Below are 15604 nucleotides of genomic sequence, written 5' to 3'. Positions count from 1 at the left end.
AAGTCCTATTGTATCGGTCTCGTCTCAGATTCTTTGCAGGGAAATTACTCTCGAAATGGGAAGGACCATATGTTGTTGAGGAGGTGTATCGTTCAGGAGCAATTAAAATTAGCTCTCTCCAAGGCAATGCTACGCAAGTGGTGAATGGACAAAGACTCAAGCATTATATCTCAGGTGATTCTTATAATGTTGATGTTGATATCATTCGAGTGGAAACACCGGAGGCTTTCATCAAAGGACAAATTGACAGTCCGCCAGAACTTGACTTTGAATAGGTAACAGTACTGGTAATAAAAAGTTCGCAATTTACTTTCCGAACAATATTTTTGCTGTTTTTGGAAAATATGAAAAATTACGAGATCGAAACGGAGTGGAAAAGACGCACGAGGGCGTGCCACCATAGGCCGGCGCGGCCTGGCCTGGGCCCGCGCCGCCCTATGGTCTGGCCGCCTCGTCGCCCCTTTCCGACTCTGGTTCGATCTGGTACTTTCCTTTTGTCGTGAAATTTTTTGCTATATAATCCCCCGGACCCCTGGAGGTCCGTATATCGTTTTCTCGACGTGTTTTGTTTCGAGCTGTTTCTGCCAGGATCTGTTTTCAGTTTAGAAGCACCATGGTCTCCAAGAACAAGGGCAAGGAGCTTCCGGATGAAGATAATCAAGATCTTGAGTGGAAAGAGGAAGACAAGAGCGTCAAGGAAGAAGATGAAGAAGAGGTGGAGGAAGACTCGCGTGCACACCCGCGTGCTACCATCGCAAGCGTCAAGGTGGTGGACAATCCCTTCAGTGCAAACAAGAGCGCAAGAATTCGCACCGGAGGAGGGGTTCCACGTCATTACCTAGCTTCGAAGACATCTTTCTCAGGCACTCACCATCCCTTCCGCAATCTAATTTTCAATAATCAAATTGAAAGGACTCCTAGGGCAGCATTGCCTAGCAATTGGGATATAGATCGTTCTAACGCTGCAGGAAGGACGAAGCCTGAAGGTGAAGAGTGGGGAAATAACTCCAAGAATTGGGAATCACCGTCGGACATACTTCTTAACCGCGTCAAGCACAATTCGGAGATGATTCGCAACCTCACGTACAAGATTGATGAGCTTCAGGAGCTTGTTGAGAAGCTTGTCAGGAATTCATCACCACCATCGCCGAAGGAGTAATTCATCATCGATATTGGCATCCCCTTGGTCTGTTCCAAGCTTGGGGGAGTGCCGCGGTATCACATCATCACTACCTTTTACTTTTTATTGTCAAGTAGTGTCATATCATGAGTAGGGAAGTTATCATATAAGATGGGTTGCAGTTTGGAAGTATCTCTCCTTTAATTGGTTGTCTATGTATACCTTGGTGTGAGTTATCGTTATGGAATATTAATGAGAAGTCTTATCATTTACATAGTGCACATCTTATTTTAGTTTGCAATCTCTGCTATATGATTTACCTTGTTGTTAGTATTGGTATCACTTTGGGAGCATTGAATAAATCTATTTGGTTTTGGCAAACTTAGCATTGGTCAATAGCAACAACACTTTGAGGTTTAAGTAGAAAAGAGAAATACATGTAGTTGTTTCATTGTCTTTCTTTCTTGTTAGCTCATAGCTTATTATTCTGAAGTTAAAATTGTTTGTGCTTATAAGGAAGATGCATGATTGTTTCTATCACATGTATATTTGTTTGTTTCCTTCGACTCTTATGCTTGCTAATTAACCTTGCTAGCCAAAGACACATCGAGAGGGAATACTTCTCGTGCATCCAAACCTTAACCCAAACCTATGTCATTTGTGTCCACCATATCTACCTACTACATGGTATTTTCTGCCATCCCAAGTAAATACTTCATGTGCTACCTTTAAACAAATTCAAAATTTATTATCTCTTATTTGTGTCAATGTTTTATAGCTCATGAGGAAGTATGTGGTGTTTTATCTTTCAATCTTGTTGGGCAACATTCACCAATGGACTAGTGGCTTCATCCGCTTATCCAATAATTTTGCAAAAAGAGCTGGCAATGGGATTCCCAGTCCCAAATTAATTAACCTAAATAGACACTCCTCCATGGTATGTGATTGATGGACGGCACCCGAAGGATTCGGTTAGCCATGGCTTGTGTAAGCAAAGGTTGGGGGGAGTGTCATCATCATAATAAAACCAAAATAAAAAGGCACTCCTTCATGGTATGAGATTGTTGGCAGGCACCCGAAGGATTCGGTTAGCCATGGTTTGTGAAAGAAAGGTTGGAAGGAGTGCCACACAAAATAAAAATAAAATGGGAGCCGCTCTTTGAAGGTTGTCTGGCAAGGGGGTTAGAGTACCCGCTACCAGTCGTTGACAACAGCAAACACCTCTCAAAATACTACTTTTATTCTCTCTATATGATTTCAAAACTGAAAAAGCTCTAGCACATGATTTAATCCCTGCTTCCCTCTGCGAAGGGCCTGTCTTTTACTTTATGTTGAGTCAGTAAACCTATTTCCCTCCATCTCAAGCAAGCATTTGAGTAGTTGTGATCAAACCATTATATTGTGATTTGCTTCATCATGTCTTTATTTTTCCTTGTTTAGTACAAGTTTTATCTGAATGAATATAGCTTTGCAAGTTATCAATGATTATGAGGAGACTATTATGATTGAGTATGCAAGTTGTGCCATATAAACTTTAACATGAGAGCGCTGCTCAATGAGATAAGTATAATCTGTTAATTGTTCTCTGACCAAGAACGAAGTTTGCCATCACCAACTATGATTTCTTATGCACCTTTATTTGTGATTACCTTATACTTGTGTCAAGTTGAGTTATATGAGGAAGTTGTTTACTAGAATGTCTTGTGTGAATGAATATGATGCTTCTTGTCCGTATTTTATTTATCGACTCTTCACTCCATAAACATGTGGTCCTGTTTACTGAGTTCAGTTTCGCTTGGGGACAAGCGAAGTCTAAGCTTGGGGGGAGTTGATACGTCCAATTTGCATCACTATTTTATATCATAATTTGCTGTTATTCATTGATATATTTCATATTTGGACACAATACTTATGTTATTTCATCTATTTTGCATGTTTCATCATTATTGGAGGATCGAGCACCGAAGCCAGGATTCTGCTGGAAAAAGCACCGTCAGAACGCAATATTTCAGAAGATCAACTGTGGAAGGAAATTATACCAAAAATCCTATTTTTCCAGATGACGAAGGAAGCCAGAAGGGGGAGCCAGCTGGACCCAAGGTGGGCCCAGACCATAGGGCGGCGCGGCCCATGGCCTGGCCGCGCCACCTGGTGGTGAGGGGGCCCCACAGCCCCTTTCGCCTCCTTTTCTTCGTGAAATCCTTCGTCCCGAAGACCTAAGCCACAGAGGGTACCTCGCGAAGAGTTACAGCCGCCTCTGGGGCGGAGAACACCAGAGAGAAAAGAGCTCTACGGCGGGCTGAGATCCGCTGGGAAATTCCCTCCGGAGGGGGAAATCGACGCCATCGTCACCGTCATCGAGCTGGACATCATCTCCATCACCATCATCATCATCTCCACCATCATCACCGCCGTCTCCACCGCTGGACATCGTCACCGCCGTAGCAATTTGGGTTTGATCTTGATTGTTTGATAGGGGAAACTATCCCGGTATCGATTTCTACTTGTTGTTGATGCTATTGAGTGAAACCATTGAACCAAGGTTTATGTTCAGATTGTTATTTGTCATCATATCACCTCTGATCATGTTCCATATGATGTCTCGTGAGTAGTTTGTTTAGTTCTTGAGGACATGGGTGAAGTCTAAATGTTAGTAGTGAAACATGGTTGAGTAATATTCAATGTTATGATATTTAAGTTGTGGTGTTATTCTTCTAGTGGTGTCATGTGAACGTCGACTACATGACACTTCACCTTTATGGGCCTAGGGGAATGCATCTTGTACTCGTTTGCCAATTGCGGGGTTGCCGGAGTGACAGAAACCTAAACCCCCGTTGGTATATCGATGCAGGAGGGATAGCAGGATCTCAGAGTTTAAGGCTGTGGTTAGATTTATTCTTAATTACTTTCTTGTAGTTGCGGATGCTTGCAAGGGGTATAATCACAAGTATGTATTAGTCCTAGGAAGGGCGGTACATTAGCATAGGTTCACCCACACAACACTTATCATAACAATGAAGATTATTTAGCCGTATGTAGCGAAAGCACTAGACTAAAATCCCGTGTGTCCTCGAGAACGTTTGGTCATTATAAGTAAACAACCCGGCTTGTCCTTTGTGCTAAAAAGGATTGGGCCACTCGCTGCAATTGTTACTCTCGCACTTTACTTACTCGTACTTTATTCATCTGTTATATCAAAACCCCCTGAATACTTGTCTGTGAGCATTTACAGTGAATCCTTCATCGAAACTGCTTGTCAACACCTTCTGCTCCTCGTTGGGATCGACATTCTTACTTATCGAAGATACTACGATACACCCCCTATACTTGTGGGTCATCAGTGGTGCCAAAAGAAAAAAAAACTGTCAGATCACGCGGAGAAGTTGAGAAGGCAGGGCATCATGATGAAGGATACTGCGACGATTCTGCTCTGCCACGACATGACCCGATGAAGAAAAAATAGAGTGGTTTTGGAATTATCATTACCAAAACCAGGGGGGCATGTGTTATCACCAGATTTTAACCAAATCAGAGGTGGGTCGTGATTGAGATGGGCTTAACAAATATACGTAGAAAATATTCATGAATCGGCCTTGTATAAAGAGTTTGGGCTAAATTGCCTGTGTATCTGTAAATATAGTAGGATACGTGTCGGTTAGGATTAAAAGGTAGAGTTTAGCTCGTACACGGTTGGGATTATTCCCACGTTAGAAAGTCTACGGACTATAAATATGTATCTAGGGTTATTGAGAAAGAGGACGATCACGTTCACAACAAACCAATCTAGGCGCATCGCCACCCCTTGTTTCGAGGGTTTCTTCCGGGTAAGCGCTATGCTGCCTAGATCGCGTCTTGCGATCTAGGCAGAATCTTGTTTATCTGTTGTTCATGTGTTGCTCGTACTGAAGCCTTTTTGATGGCGAGCAACACCGTTATCATGGATATGTTAGGGTTAGCATCGGTACTTTCTCGATGAATTTGATTAGTCATGCTACTCCTGGATATCTAGCCACCCTTGTACCGATCTTAGGTGCAAGGGTGGCACCCTGCTTAGTCATTGTTTAGTAGATTCGATCCGTTACGATTGATCCTTGTTCTTCAAGGATTAGTTTAATATCTACATAGTTAGGCCTTATAAACGGGTTGAAGGATCCAGTAGCACGTAGGGTATAGTTTGCTAGTCCTAGAGAAGATGTTCCGGGAATCAACTCCATGTTGGTTTTTAGGCCTTATCTAGAGCTGGTTTATTATCACCTTTCGTGTTTGCCAGGCTCAATCACGTGTAGGACGTTCCGGTTATGTGGTGAAAACCCTAGATCGTCGTAGATCGTTTTAACTTAATATTGATCAAGCAGGACCACCATGTTATCGTAGATCTCGTACGAATCATGGGTGGATCGGCTCCTTGAGCCGATTCACAGGACAACCTGAGAGCCGATCGAGGCTCGTATTTAATGTTTACGTGTATGCCATGCAGGAAACTAGTCGAAGCAATCCATCACCTTCCTGACCAGGTATAGGTCAGGTGGCACGCCCTTGCACCAGCATCGGACGTGCGTGCCGGAGCTTTGCGGGCCGTCGCTCGAGGGACCAGGGCCCTCCAGCAGTCCTGGGAGCCTCCCGGCTCTTCGTGTTGCCCGTCGCTACTCGTCGGTGGGTTTTGGTGGTCAACAGATGCGCCAAGAAAACATGAAGATTGCTGTCGAAAGCACTGTTGCCTTGGTCGCTAACAGCCAACAAACTATCGACTGGATGAAGGTTGGCGACACCGAACAGATGGAGACCACGAAGTGGCGGGCACTGATCAGGGCGGCAAAGCCCAATACGAAGAAAATTCTTGCCTATCTTGGAATCAAGCCAACTTCGACTCCTAGCTCGTCGAAGCCGGAGGTCTAGTTGAATGCCCCATTCTTTTTCTTTCTTTGTTTTTTGGTTTCTTTTGCTATTGTCGCCATACTAGCTTTGGCGACAATTACCTTAGCAATCCCTTTGAAGAACTCCTTCTGTAATATCCATGTAAATTTCCTGAAGATCAATGGAATTCTGTCTTGTGCACTCATTTGATATTGAAATTTTCTTTTCTAGTTGATATTTGATAACTACTCTGCCAATCCTCATTCTGCCGATACTTCTCCTGCTTACTCCTTCTCGAAGAAAACACTGGTCGATGATAACCTCATCGAAGGTTCTTCAAGCCAACATTTGTCGCAAGATTTACAAGAACTGCGCCAACAACTTCAATCTATGAAAAAACAGACTCTGGCAATGATGGAGCAATCTCGACAAGCATCCGAGAGAGAGAAAATTGCTCTTCAACAGGCGAAAGAAGCCATTGCTGCAAAGGATGCTCCTGTTGCTGAGGCTACCGAAGCTTCTTCTCGAGAAAATTATATGCTTCAGCTAATGACTGACGCCAGCCTGGACATGACAGGTATGTTTCCTGTTCATAACTATGCTGGATGTTGTTCTTGCTATTTTTCCTCCCTTGACAATTTACTTGCTGTACCAGGCTCATTTTTGGATACTGCTGCCGAAGATCAACGTGTTGAAGCTCGAGCCAATGTTCTGCTCAGGCTGGCTGCACAACATGGTTCTAACTTTTGGGTTACTCCTGAGCGTACCCGCCAAATTGTCAGATTCCAAGATCGCGCAGCTCAGGTCCGTGACTTCCTTGACTTCTGTACGAAGACTTTGTTTTTAGTTTATGGGACCATGTTCCCTCGCAACAAGATGCCAGAAACTCTTCCTGCTTTAATGGAAATTTTTTGAGATGCTCCTCGAATCCATGGCTTTGTGCGGGCCCAACTCTCTGCTGGCGCAAGATTTGCTATGATGATGATAAAGATTTGCTATCCAAAATTGCCCATGGATCAAATTGTTTCCACGTGCCTGGCTAAGATGTCAAAGAAAAAGAGAAACATGGGCAAGATTGATGATCTTGTGACTCCTGTAGCCGAAGATATGATGGATGAACTTCTTCGGATGGATGCTTAGTTTTTTGTGAAGGGTAGCTATGCCGAGCATAGTTTCGTCCTTCCAATGAGTGAATAACCATAGACCATGTGCTAGGTATCCGCTGAGGGTTTTTTCCTTTTTCTTGCTGTAGTTTCACCATTGATACGTCTTTGTGTATTTGTAAACATGATCTATATTGTAAAGCTGTCAACTCTGTAAATATGTATTGTTTCTATTTTTGATCGTCGAGCCCCCGAGCCTTTGGCTGGAGTTTATACTGTTTTGTTATCCCGAAGATTTTTCTCTTGTTGCAAGAAGATATATATATTTTGCTGTCGATGGGTACGAGCCCCCGAGTGTCTTGGTGGTGACGTTCTATATTTTGTTGCGAGGTTTTCAGACCAAAGCAGTAAAATTTTGACGAGTACACTATATTTATAGTTGTTAGCTCCCGATGTTCTATTTTGCGAGGTATTCTTGTACCAAGGCGAAATATTTCGGTAAGTCTAGTTATCTATATTGTGTATATTTTGTAACTTGAAGGCGTTGAGCCCCCGAGCGTGTCGAAGAATAAGAAGTATATCTCCACTATCTTTATTATATTGCAGCACTGCGAGCCCGCCTCATTAAAAACCTTTTCGGCCCCACTCGGTGCCCCGAAAAGGAAAAGAGTGCGTCTGAAAACTCGCGGGCGTTTCAGTACATTGTATTTTTACAGAGGAGGACTATATTTCGACTCTAAGCGTAGAACCGCCTGAGCTGCGCCACGTTCCAGGGGTTTTTCTCGGGAACCCCTGTCTTCTTGTCCTTGATCATGTATGCTCCTCCGTCGATGACTTCCGTGACGACGTAAGGTCCCAACCATGGTGACTCGAGCTTTTCAGTACTTTGCTGGTTAAGCCGTAGGACCAAATCGCCGACCTGAAAAGATCTGGGCCGCAATCGTCGACTGTGGTAGTTTTTCAGGTCCTGCTGGTACTTGGTAACTCGTGATAGTACTTCATCTCGAGCTTCATCGAGTGCATCCATATCGTCCTCCCGAGCTGTTCGTGATGTTTCCTCGTCATACTCTGTTACTCTTGGAGAATCATGCTCTATTTCGATTGGTAGTACTACTTCAGCTCCGTGGACGAGAAAAAACAAAGTTTCTTGTGTCGCCGTATTTGGTGTTGTTCGGATGCTCCACAAAACACTTGGCAATTCTTCTGGCCAAGTATGTCGAGCCTTTTCAAGCGGTCCTAGGAGGCGCTTTTTAATACCGTTGCAGATGATACCATTGGCTTTTTCGACTTGGCCATTGGTTTGCGGGTGTCCAACTGACGCAAAGTGTAATTTGATGCCTACTTCTGCGCAGTATGCCTTGAACTCCTTAGCTGTAAAGTTAGTACCATTGTCTGTGACAATACTGTGAGGCACTCCAAACTGAAAAACGAGGCCTTTGACAAACTTTATTGCCGACGTTGCATCTGGTGAGTTTATTGGCTTCGCTTCTACCCACTTGGTGAATTTGTCGACAGTAACCAGCAGGTACTCATATCCTCCTGGCGAAGCTTTGTGCAACTTGCCCACCATATCAAGTCCCCATTGGGCAAAGGGCCATGACAATGGTATTGGCATCAGCTCTGCCGCCGGAGAGTGAGGTTTTGCGGTGAATCTTTGGCACGCGTCGCAGGTTCGTACTATCTCTTTTGCATCCTCGGTTGCTGTCAACCAGTAAAATCCTGCCCGAAAAACCTTGGCTGCAATAGCTCGGCTGCTCGCGTGGTGACCACATATTCCTTCATGCACATCATTTAGGATTATCCTTCCTTCTTCGGGTGTGACACACCTTTGCAGGATGCCTGAAATACTTCGCTTGTATAACTCCCCTTTGACCACTGTGAAAGCTTTGGATCGTCGAATAATTCGCCTGGCCACAACTGGATCGTCGGGTATCTCTTTCCTAAGGATATACGATATGTACGCTTGCATCCAAGGAACTTCTACCATCATCACAAGCTCTTGGTCCTCTTCGTCCTCCACGGCTTCTTTGAGGGGTGCCGAAGTTTTTTCTTCCTTTGTTTTTTTCTGCGCCTTCTTCGGTTTTGTGGATCTCTCTGCTATCTCTTCCCAAAATACACCTGGCGGGATTGGAAGGCACTGCGACCCAATGTTTGCGAGAACGTCGGCTTCATCATTGCTCAACCTACTGATGTGATTTACCTCGCATCCATCAAACAGCTTCTCAAGCTCATTGTACACCTCCTTATATGCTATCATGCTATCATTGACTGCATCACATTGGTTCATAACTTGCTGAGCCACCAATTGTGAGTCGCCAAAGATTTTTAGTCGAGTTGCACCGCAAGCTTTCGCCATCTTCATCCCGTGTATGAGGGCTTCGTATTCTGCTTCATTGTTGGATGCGTTTGGGAACGTCATCCGTAGGACATACTTTAACTTGTCGCCTTCGGGTGATATAAGTATCACTCCTGCGCCAGCTCCTTCTACTCTCTTGGATCCATCAAAGTTCATGGTCCAAGTTCTCGACAAATCTGGGGGTCGCGTGTTTTGTAGCTCCATCCACTCTGCAATGAAATCTGGCAAAACTTGCGACTTGATTGCCTTTCTTTTTTCATACGTGATGTCCCGAGGGGAAAGTTCTATTCCCCAAAGGGAGACACGCCCTGTAGCTTCTGGATTGTTCAGTATATTTGAAAGAGGTGCTTCATTGACTACTATTATCGGGTGTGCCGAAAAATAGTGGCGCAACTTTCTTGCCGTTGTAATCACTCCATATGCTAGTTTCTGGTACTGCGGGTACCGCTGTTTGGAAGGCGATAAAACTTCACTGATGAAATATACCGGCCTTTGCACTCCATGGAGTTTCCCTTCTTCTTCTCTTTCGACTACTAACACCGTGCTAACCACCTGGGGTGTGGCTGCGATGTATAGATGGAGAGGTTCCTTTTCCTTCGGCGCCACCAAGATTGGTGGTGTCGAGATTGTGCGTTTCAGATCCTCAAAAGCTCTATCGGCTTCTTCGTTCCACTGGAATTTCTCCCCTTGCTTTATTAAAGCGTAGAACGGTAACGCTTTTTCTCCCAGCCTGGCGACGAATCTGCTTAAAGCTGCGACTCGCCCAGTTAATTGCTGTATTTCTTTCAACTTGGTTGGCTTCCTCATTGTTACGATATCTTGTATTTTGTCGGGATTTGCTTCAATCCCTCTTGCTGAAACTAGAAACCCAAGAAGTTCTCCTGCTGGGACGCCGAAGGAGCACTTCGTCGGGTTCAGCTTGAGGCAGAATTTGTCGAGGTTGTCAAAGGTTTCCTTAAGATCCTCGATCAGCGTCGCCCCCTTTTTTGACGTTATGACGACATCATCGATGTACACTTGCACATTTTTTCCAATCTGTGTCACCAAGCACTTCTGCATCATCCTCTGATATGTTGCCCCCGCGTTTTTCAGACCAAAGGGCATTGTTCTATAGCAAAACACGCCGTAAGGTGTGATGAACTCTGTTTTTTACTTCATCTTCTTCTTTTAATCTGATCTGGTTATAACCAGAATATGCGTCCAAAAAGGAAAGACGTTCACATCCTGCCGTGGAGTCGATAATTTGGTCGATCCTCGAGAGGGGAAAGTGATCCTTTGGACAATATTTATTGAGACACGTAAAGTCGACGCACATGCGAAGGACCTTAGTGTTTTTCTTCGGCACCAACACTGGATTTGCTACCCATGTGGCCTCTGTGTGCAGCTCCTTGATAAAACCAGCTTCTCTTAGTCGATCAATTTCTCGACAAAGATAGCCTTGCGGTTTGGTTCCAAAAAACGTCGCAAAGGTTGTTTGATTGGTCTCGCTAGTGGATCCAAGTTTAGGTGGTGCTCGGCAAGTTCCCTGGGTACTCCTGGCATGTCAGCTGGACACCATGCGAAGATTTTCCAGTTCTCACGGAGGAACTCGACGAGCGCGCTTTCCTATGCGAGGTCCATGTCGTTTGCGATGGACGTCGTCTTTTTCGGGTCTGTCGGGTGAATCTGCACCTCCTTAGATTTTTTCTCAGTATTGAAAGTTGATTCATTATTTGGCCTTCCAACGTCTGGCAGCACATCGTAGTCAGTCATGAGCCTTGACGCCAAATACTCAGCTTGCATCCCGAAAGTTTCTGATATTCGATGAAAATCCTTATCACATTTATCGGCTAGGGCGAAGCTTCCTTTGATTGTGATTGGTCCCTTAGGTCCAGGCATCCTCCACAACAGGTACGTGTAATGTGGTACCGCCATAAATCTAGCATATGCTGGTCGTCCCAACAGAGCGTGGTACTGTGACGGAAAATCTACGACTTCAAACTCCAAGTTCTCGATTCTGTAATTTTCTCGGGTCCCAAACTGAACGTCGAGATTAATCTTCCCCAGCGGATAACTTGGCTTCTCTGGTGTGATACCGTGGAATCTCGTGTCTGTTGGCTTCAGGTTTGCTAGGGATATGTTCATCTTCCTTAATGTATCTACGTACATAAGGTTTAAGCTGCTGCCGCCATCTATAAACACGCGAGATACGTCAAATCCTGCGATAACTGCTGGTAGTATGAGTGCTGACTGCCCTGGTCGAGGAACTTGCTGTGGATGATCCGCTATGGTGAAGCCAATGTCTTGCCCTGACCAATTAAGGTACTCGACTGTTGGTGGAGGCATTTTCTCTGCCATGAACACCTGCCGCGAGATTACTTTTTGAGCTCTATTGGATGGCCTTCCCTTCTGAATCATCGAGACCGCTCCGTTAGAGTTAGGATCAACGTAAGGCGGTGGTGCAGGTGCCGCCGCTATTTGTCGTGGTATCGTCACGGCATATGCCATAGGGTGGCTAATCGAAGTGGTCCCAGAGGGATCTCACGGCGGTATCCGGATGCGGGTATGGGCACGAGCGACACGGCGACGTACCCAGGTTCGAGGCCCTCCGATGGAGGTAAAACCTCTACTCCTGCTATGAGTGTATATGATGATCACACAATACAATGGTGCTCCTAGAGCTGTGTCCGGCTGCTCCTGGGAGGCTAAGGGAGACGATGGTCTCTCTCTCAGGGCAGCTCTATGGGTGGAGTGAAGTAAGAATGATTGATCGATCGATCCCCTGCACGAGAGGGGGTAGTGCGGCTTATATAGGCGCCAGCACTTTACATATAAGACCCTATAGTTTACTGGCCGGCTGGGCCGGCTTCGGCTTCCGCTCCTTCCCGAGGCGGTGACGTCAGGAGTGGTTGAGGCATCGTGGCCTGTCCCATCCGGCTGCCACGGTCAGCGGTATGGAGAGGAGCTGTCCCTGTCGCCGTCAGCCACTGTAGCCGGTACGGATCGTCGTAAGCCCTGACGGCCTGTCCGGCGCGCGGCACTTTTGCTCCACAGTGCCCCGCACTTTACGGAAGATGGAGTCAGCGTGGACTTTAGGAACCCGGATCACCAACCCGGTTCCTTCCAGTGCAAGACTCGCCAGCCTCGAGTCGGTCTGAGGTACAAACCCCAGTCGGATATGGCTTGTAGAAGCCGGCCCAGCCACAGCATTGGCGGCCGTAGCCAGGCCGACTAGGACCTAGAGCCAGCCGGCTTCCGGACCAGCCGGCCACGGCGCCAGCCGGCTGCTCCTCAGCCGGCCTTTGCCGCGAGCCGGCCAGTGGCCAGCCGGCTGCTCCGCGTCCATTGCCCTATCCGGGGTCTTCCCCCCGACATTAGCCCCCGAAGCTGGCAAGGTCCTGCGCCTAGAAGGACCTAGGCAGGTTTTCCTGGCTTCTCGAATATACTTGACGGCACTTGGAGGGGTCGACTGAGAATTTCCATTCAGCCGGCTACGCCCTCATCCGGCTCGTTCCTGCCGGCTGCTTCTAGCCGGCCGCTTTTTACACTTATACAGCTTTCGCTTTCTCGCAAGTTTTGGCGGAGTCTCCGCCTTGTTGACGATTTTTAGTCCGGGTTGAACTTATTGTCCGGCTCCGGCTTGCGGCGCACCGGAGCCTCCGCCGCCTCGGGTCCCGCGCCCGACTTGACCGGTCTGACGCCTGGCGCTGCGGTCGGTTCGTCTGGTCACATCAATGTCCCTCCGGATCCGGTGCGGTAGTGGGCGACGTGGTGTGGCCGTTTTCGGTAACCGTCGTGGTCGTGGGAGGAGTTACGGCGCAGTAAATCCCGATCGTGGCCCACGATCGCCACGTGGCCGCGCAACTGGCGCGCCAGGCGGCTATAAATGCCCCCGGTAGCGGCACCGAGGCGCCCTTCTTCTTCCTCGCATTCTTCGCTCACACTTCTTCTTTTCTTCGCTCGAGCGCTCCGTCGCACGCCAATACTCCTGGCGAACTCCGGCGAGCAGCTGCCCCGACGTTCTCCCGCCGGGCCGCCGCCGCCTCTCCACCAATCCGGCGCCACGGGGCCGCGCGTCTCGACGGAGCATCCTCAGCCGCCGCCGTCGCCGCCGCCGTCGCCGCCGCCGTCGCAAGGCTCTTCGTCGCCGTTCCGCCTCTCCTGGACTTCTTCCTCTTCGTCGACAATGGCCTCCCCCAGCGGATCGTGGAGGGGCTCATACATGCGGGAGGATGACATCGAGCGGCTGGTGCGCCTCCGCCGGATCCCGTCGGCGGTGGTCTGGCGGGCGCCCGGCGAGGAGATGGAGCCCGAGCCGCGGCCCGGCGAGCGCGTCGTCTTCGGCGCGCATCTGGATCGCGGGCTGGGCCTGCCGGCTTCAACCTTCTTCCGGCAGTTCCTGGACAACTTCGGCCTGCAGCCGCACCATCTGCCGGCCAACGCGTGCGTCCTCCTCAGCTGCTTCGTGGTGTTCATGGAGGCCTACGCCGGCTTGTGGCCGGACATCGACTTCTGGAGCCGGCTGTTCTACTTGAAGGCGCAAACCACCGAGGGCCGCCTGCGAGCCTGCGGCACCGCCTCGATCTACACTCGGCCTGGTACGCCCTTCCCCAAGATCCCCACCGTTGACTCGGTGAAGAACTGGCAGATGTCGTTCTTCTATGTGCGCAACGAGGGGCAGCTCGTCGACCGGATCAATCTGCCGGAGTATAATCCGGCCCCTCCAGTCGGCCGGATCAACTGGAGCTACAACGCCCGCTCGTCGAATCTGGACGCCGAGGTGAACCAGCTCTGGGACTTCTTGGGGGCAGCCGTCGAGAGCGGGCTGACTGCGGAGGATCTCCTCTGCACCATAGCTGAGCGCCGGGTGCTGCCGCTCCAGAGGCGCACCCACAAAATCGGGCATATGTCCGGCCGGTTCGACCCGAACCGGACGTCCAGGGCGGTGCTCACCAAGGCCCAGGTGGCCAGCCGGGTGAACTACATCACCAAGGCGAATGTGGCGGACGACTGGAGCTACGGGCTGGCGCCCCACGACAGGGGCCACCTACCCGAGCAGGTAAGCTTGTGTTTTTCGCCGGCTTCCGGCTTGCGGCTGCGAGGCCGACTTCCTTTTGCTTCCGCCAATTTTTGGCTTGTTGTTTGCTCATGCTTTTTCTGTCCTTCTAGCTCTTTGAGCGCCAGAACACCGAGGACGGTGACCTGGCGACGAGGAGGTGGACGCCGGATCACGTCGATCCGGCTAACCAAGCCGGCGACCAGGCTGGCGACGACGACCTGCCGCAGGCGCCTGATCTAGGCGGCCAGGGGGAGCACAATCCGCCCCCCTCACCAGAGCAGCAGGAGGACGAGGAGCCGGCGACGTCCGGCACGGGGCCGATCCCGGCCGTGCCTCTGCGCGTGAGGCCGCCAAGCACCACGGCGACTTCTGCGCGCCAGGGGAAGAAGCGGGCCAGCGAGCCTCGCTCCACTGCCGCCTTGGAGGCGAAGGTGAAGAAGCTCCGCCGGCAGCAGCCGAAGAAGGTTCCGGAGCAGGCCGGGTGAGTTCTCTTTCTCTTTCTTGTTTGATTCCTTTTCTTTCCTTACTTTTTATGCTTATCTTCTCTTTGTTTGTCCGGCTAGGGCTCCCATCAAGTTTGCCCAGGGCGGCGGCTCCCGGCAGGCTCCGCGCGTCGCGTCGCCGCCGCTGCGCCAAAGGAGGGAGCCGACGCCGCAGCCTTCATCGCGCGCTCCTACGCCACCGCCGCCGCGGGTATCGCGCCTTCCGCAGGGGCACCTTCCTTCGCCGTGCCGCTGGCCTCAGCGCCGATCGCGGCACGCGGGTCGAGCCGACTCGGCGGCCGACGCCGGACGACATGTTCCCGCGCCGGACTCGCCTTCGGACCCCGCTGCTGGGGCCGGCCGGGGCATGCCGCCTTCACCGGAGCGAGCCGGAAAGGCTGCACCGTCCGCGACCGAGCCGGAGCCGGCAGGGCTGCGCCGCCGCGACCGGAGCCGGCGCCCCGCCGAGCATGGTGGTGCTGGATGAGAGCCCGGAGGGGGCACCTCAGCGCCGGAGACAGCCGCGCCGGCCGGGCCATCTGCTGCGCCGGAGCGTCGCCGCCGCCGGAGCCGACGAGGGTGAGCCAACCAGGCGGGAGCCGGCAAGGGATGAGCCGGCGCGCGCGGAGGGCGCCGACTCGCGCGCACCGG

Source organism: Lolium perenne, chromosome 5 (assembly GCF_019359855.2).
Source record: "Lolium perenne isolate Kyuss_39 chromosome 5, Kyuss_2.0, whole genome shotgun sequence".
Taxonomy (NCBI): Eukaryota; Viridiplantae; Streptophyta; class Magnoliopsida; order Poales; family Poaceae; genus Lolium; species Lolium perenne.
This window is presented reverse-complemented; position numbering follows the sequence as displayed.